We start from the raw sequence: 6,000 nt of genomic DNA, 5'->3' as shown, positions 1-6,000 counted from the left end.
TCAGCCTGAAAATGTATTCAAGGTCTCTCTCCAGCCCAGCATTGATCTATTTGGCATTTCTTCTCAGCAATCCTGTTAACTTAGCTCAACTTTTCCTAGAACTCAAGTCAGCCCATCGAGACAAAGCACCCTGCAGAAACACCCATAGTACTACCAAAATCATTAGTTGAGGCCTTAGGGCCTACAGAAATTGTCCAGGCATCCATTTCCACAAGATTAACTCAACCAGGTAGAGGCTGGTCTCCTTCTCCTTCTTCCATTCTAATTGTACCTGAGCCCTTGACAGGGCAAGGCCTTGCCAGACTCATCTCAACTCAACTATGTTCTCTGAAAGTATTTTCGCTAATCCCTGGCCTTTGGAAATGATTACTAAGGTAAATAAATACATTATCAAGGAATCATGGTATGGGAATATGAGAACCGTATCATTAGCAGAGGCCAGATTTCTGAAGAGGAGAGAAAGTCCTAAGGAAAGACCCTGCACATTAACAGGGATTGTGTGTCCAAAGCCCTTTCCTCTACAAGGAAGAATTAAGTCTGAAGCAAGATGGGCTGGAACCCAGAGGAGCCATGACTGACTCGTGATCCTTTGTCCTCAGCCCATGCTGAGTGAGGGTGCAAACCAAGGGGAACAGGACCTCGCTGACAGTCTCAGTGAGAGCTGGGAGAATAAGCACCTCTGCAGCCCCCGGGGTGTATGAACTGACTGATGTATAAACCAGAACACCAATGCATTCATGTACAAAGAGGACACTCCTTGCCAAATGGACCAGATGTTCATGTTGACTGGTCAGCGCATTCTCTCCTGTAGGAAAATCTACATGGAAAGCCAAATTATAATCAAGAGATTGTTTGTGAGCATGAAATCAGAACAAAGGGAGGGAATTGGATGAGCTCTGTGGCATCCATAGGGATATAGGGTGGACTGCATATTTGTGTCTAATGGTCAAAAAACAACTCTTTCCCTTGACAGGGCTAGAGACATAATGACAAATGTTTGTTCCTTGGCTCCACTTTTCAGCACTCCCTACAGACCACCCCCCTTCTGCTCACATAGTCTTTCTTCAGCTGTTAAGGCCATTGATTAGGTTACAGCTTTCCTCCACATTCCGTCATGCCTTGATTAAATTTCCAGGCGCCTCTACATCCTGTTTCTTAGGACGACATTTGCAGACATTTATTCACATCCATTGCATGTGGATTTCACTAGTTTAAAAATCACAGGATAATATTATTTATCAGTTAGGGAGATATTTCATGATTGTGCTCTATGTACACTGATACACTACACAGCAGATAAAAAGGTTGAAAATGACCAGAATGATAAAGGGAAAGACTTCCCATGTTTTGGTCTCCCATGTGCCTTCATGAGCATTATATTTATTTTAACTATTGATATGGTTGGATTTAAAGCCAACACTTTGCTATGCATTTTCTATCTGTCACATTTAGCCTTTATTCTTTTTTTTTCCCCTGCCTTCTTTGGAATAACTGAATATTTTTATTATCCATTTTATCTCCACTCTTGGCCATTTAGTTGTGACTCTTTTTTTTTAAAGTGGTTGCTCTAGGGTTTACAAGATATGTCTTAAACTTATTACAGTCTACCTTGAAATAATATACTACTTCATGTATAGTTTAAGAAGATTACAACATACACTTCAATTTCCTCTCCCAACCTTTGTGCTATTGTTGTCATACATTTTAATTCTACATGTTATAAATCCCATAATACATTGTTACTATTTGTACTTAGACAGTAAATTTTCTTTTGAAGAGAATAAAAATAAAAAGGAAAGTGTCCTTTACGTTTACCCTCATTTTATCATTTCCACTGATCTTCATTTGTATACGTCCAAATTTCCATTTGTATCATACTCTTTCTGCCAAAGAACTTTCTTTAACATTTTGTGTAATACAGGTCTATTGGCAATGAATTCCTTCAATTTTTGTCTGTCTGAAAAAGTCTATATTATCTTCGTTTCTAAAAGATACTTACACTGAGTATAGAATTCTAGGTTGACTTTTTTTCTTTTCTACACTTAAAAAATGTCCCTCCATTGTCTCCTGTTTTGTATAGTTATTGACAAGAAGTTTGCTGTAATCTTATATTTCTTCTTCTGCATGTAATATTTCTTTTTTTTCTGGCTGCCTTTGAGATTTTCTCTCAAAACAGAGAAATCTTTGGTTTTCAGCAGATTGACTATGATGAGTAATATATAGGTAGATTTTATTTTGATTTTGTTTTGGTTTGGTTGTATTTATGCTGGTTGAGATTCTCTCAGCTTCTTAGATCTGTAGTGTTGTCTTTCATTAATTTTGGAAAATTCTTGGCCATTTTACCTTTAAATATTTCTCTTGCCCTCTCTATCTTCTTGATACTGCCCCACAGTTTTAAAATTGTCTTCTGTACCCTCCTCCCCCACCTTTTTCTCTTTGTGTTTCATTTTGGATAATTTCTAATGTCCTATCTTCAAGTTCACAGATACTTGCATCAGCAGTGTCTAGTCTACTGATGCACCTATAACAAGAATTCTTCATCTTTGACACTGTATTTTTTTAATCTCTCACGTTTCCTTTTTATAGTTTTCATCTTTCTGCCAAAATTCCCCATATATTTAGACATGTTTTCTACCTTTCCCACTAGATCTTTCATATATTAGTCATAGTTTTAGAAGTGCCTGTCTGATAGATCCTTATTGCTGAGATCTGGTTCTGTTGATTGCTTTCTCTCTTAATGATAAGCCTTCCTCTCTCTTTCTCTCTCTTTCATGTTTTTCTTTTCTTTTTGTGTCTTCATAACCTGTTACTATGCTGGACATTATGTGTAGAAGCCAGTAGAGACTGAGGTAAACAGTATTTATGCCTGGAAACAGGCATGCCTCTTCTGTTAGGCTATTCCGGGGGGGAGGGGGGTTTGAGTTAATCTACTCAGTAGTTTAGTTGGTTTCAGCTTGGTTATTGCTATCATTGCCCTCGGCGCACCAGCGAGTGCCATTACCTTGTGCTCAGTGTGGGGAATGGGTTGCTGGAGGGTTTTTCTTAGTATTCCTGCTCTGCCACTGGCTTTCAGCAGTACCTGCACATTTGCGCTATCAAGTGGGGTTTCTCTCCACAGCCTTGCCTCCCCCTCAGCAATAGACTGTTGTTGCTTGCTGCTTGTTGCTAGGCTGTGATGGAGGCAGATGGTGGTCATTGATTCTCCTGGTCCAGTTTCAGGCAAGGCCTCTGCATCTGGGCCTGGGGAGTGGGACCTTCTCAGTGTTCCTACCCTCCTCCCCTCCCCTCTCCCATGGTAACCAAACTCTACCTTATATCTTTGGTGGGCCTTGGGCAGGAGAGAGGTACCTGTTTCTCTCACAGTGGAAGTCTACCTTTGCTTTATATTGGTGCAGGTTCTTGGCCTCAAGAGGTTTTCATGATCTCCCCCACACCCCCCTCCACCTCACCCCCACCCCAGAGCAAATAGCTTTTTCTTCTACCCTTTCCCTTGAAGTAACAGATGTCTGCTGGGTTCCTGAGAGTGAGGAGGATAGTTTCCTGCCCTCCCCCAGATGCAGACAGGTTTGCTTCTACCCGCCCCCTCCCCACAAGGACCCTGGGAGCAGGAGGGTCTGCTGCCCCTCCCCTTGTGGCTTAAGGCTTTTTTGCTTTGATAAAAGAAGGGTCAGATGATATGGGTGGTGATTTGTGTCTGTCCCCAGTCACCTCCTACAAATCTATACCCCAAAGAGGGCTCCCTCTGTTCTCCTGTCCTGCCCCTAAACTTTCTTTTGAGCACCCAGTGGACACACCCATGGAGAAGACCTTGCAAGTGAACATAACTTCCCTTGTGCTGAGGGCTCTGTGTAGGTGAGGGTTCTTTAGAGAAACAGAACCAACATAAATATATATAGGTACAGATGTATATTTATATCTATCTATCTATCTATCTATCTATCATCTATCTATCTACCTATTCATCTCTCTATCTAAAGAGAGAGAGAGAAGGAGAGAAAGACCGATAGATAGATTTATTTTAAGGAATTGGCTCACACAATTATGGAGGCTGGCAAGTCCAAAATCTGCAGGGTAGGCCAGCAGGCTGGAGACCCAGGGAAGATTGCAGCTGGAGTCTAAATGCAGTCTGCTGGCAGAATTCCCTCTTCCTCAGGGAACCTCAATCTTTTTCTCTGAAAGTCTTCAACTGATTGGATAAGGCCCAACCACATGGTGGAGGCTAATCTGCTTTATTCAAAGACTACTGATTTAAATGTTAATCTTACCTAAAAAAATACCTTCACAGAAACATCTAGAATAGTATTTGACCAAGCATCTAGGTATTGTGCCTAGCCAAGCTGACACATAAAATTAACCATCATAGACTGCTAGTTATTCTAAACTGATCCACTAGCTCAAACTCAGCATTTAGACATTAGTGAAAATTGTAGCTGATTTCTTCTTACCCACTTCTATAGCAGTCATGTTTTCTCCAGTGCTCTGCCAAATGCAAAACAGTTTGTGTGTCCCTTCTCTCCTTGGGCTTGTCACTTTTTGGAATTCAGTTATGTGGCTGCCTCGTGATCTCAGCTCTGAAGGATTCAAGAAAACTTGTGATTTTGTAGATTATTCATTTTTTTCTTATTGTTAGACAGGAGTGATGTCTCTTGCAGCTTTCTATATCCTAAATGGAAGCAGAAATCCCACTGATGTTTGTTTTTAACCACGGATATTATCTTGATTATTTAAACACCATGAAGAACAGGAACTATATTTGCAGAGTCTAGCACAGGGGTTGCAAGTTACTGGCCTGTAGATTTCACATGAAAACCTAGGTTTCTAGATTATTTTGAGAAATGAGAACATCTGACACACTTCATCCACATTTATGTTCTATGTAAATCCCAAGCCAGAAGCAGAACATGGCAAGTGACGACCAAATGCCCTGGGTTTGATCACAGGTGGTAAAGGAAGTCTTAGAGCTCCCTGGAAGGGGACATCATACATCCTTTCTACCACAGCTACACGTACCATGTGGCTTTCAGAAGTTGCTGCAGAACTGCATGTGTGGGAATGCCAACCCCATCAGGTAAGCAGCCAGGATGCCAATTTCTTTTTTTTTTACCAGAAAGCAGTGTAGCCTGTGGTAGTTCCAAAGAAATCCTAAAGAGGTAGGTATTACTCCCCTGGGAGGGGCTGCAGGGATGGTTGAGGCCTTTGGGCCAAGCACTTCAACTCTGGCCTGAGCTGGAGGCAGGCAAGGGTCGGCCCTGCCCTCAGAGGCTGGTGTGCTCTTCCCTCAGGCACATTTCACCACAGGTAGAATGACACTAAACTTTTACCAGAACTGCAGGGACTTTATCACAGGGTGCCTATGGATCTGTGGGTTCACTGCCTCAGACGCAGTTCCATTTCTGGGGGGGCAGGGAAAGGACCCCAGGACCAGACTGGGTTGGGCAGAATTTTTTCCTTAAGCATCTGGAAGTGTATGTCATTTAGGGAATGAAGGTAAATGAAGCCAAGGAAGGGAGCCAAGGCCCATCTCCGAAAAGCAACACAATGAGACAGGTCTGAGGGAAGGGTGCTGGGCTCTGATCAGGAAACCAGGCTGAGAGCTAAGGGTGAGGAGATAGAAAGCTAACTGGATGGCATGAGGCTGGACGAGAAGACGGATTCAGGATGAAGGAAGGTCAGAGGGTTTTAGGCTCAGGAGAGGGCCAGACTGCTTGACACCTACATACCGATCTAGCTCCCCGGGGTAAGGGAGGCCGAAGGGAGGGGATGACCAAGCACAGGAGCAGCTAGAACACTAACTGACCTTTCGCCAGCCACACTTCCCTATCTGGGGCTCTCACCAACTCTGTAGAGACTAAAAGCCCTCTGGAACACACACAGGGTTAAAAAGAAGACATCAAACAAATGGAAGTTCACAAGAGCACTTCCAACGTTGTGAAAAATAAGATTAATCAGTGGAAGTAGGAACTTTTAAAGAAAAGAATCAGAACTTCTTCTCTTACAAAG

The sequence above is a fragment of the Ceratotherium simum genome, chromosome 1, assembly GCF_057802395.1.
Source record: "Ceratotherium simum simum isolate JZ-2026a chromosome 1, ASM5780239v1, whole genome shotgun sequence".
NCBI lineage: Eukaryota > Metazoa > Chordata > Mammalia > Perissodactyla > Rhinocerotidae > Ceratotherium > Ceratotherium simum.
The sequence above is the reverse complement of the archived record's forward strand: the minus strand, read 5'-3'. Positions refer to the sequence as shown.